The following is a 349-nucleotide window of genomic DNA, read 5'->3' on the forward strand; positions in this document are numbered from 1 at the left end:
TACTATATTGCTGGTGCTTGACATAGTTTTGTCTAGCGATGTTTAACATGCTCGCTGTAGCAGCACATTTTCAAGTCTTGATTCCTCGAAGCTTCCTCAAAATGGAGACAGACGGCACCACGCTGCACAACATCAGAAGCAGCAAGAGTTTTACCTTTGTGTCATAGCAAAGATGCTGCTTGCCTACTGCAAGGGAGGCTTCCATAACTGCGCAGGGGGAATAACTGGCGTGACCCCCGACGTACTGAACACTGCAGGTTTGGCACAGCTATATTGGAACTCTGGATCTGTCTAGCCGTTCTGGCTTGGGCACTGACAGGCTTCGATCATGCAATTGGAACACGTGTGC

This window comes from Dermacentor andersoni, chromosome 3 (genome assembly GCF_023375885.2).
Source record: "Dermacentor andersoni chromosome 3, qqDerAnde1_hic_scaffold, whole genome shotgun sequence".
In the NCBI taxonomy this organism is placed as follows: Eukaryota; Metazoa; Arthropoda; class Arachnida; order Ixodida; family Ixodidae; genus Dermacentor; species Dermacentor andersoni.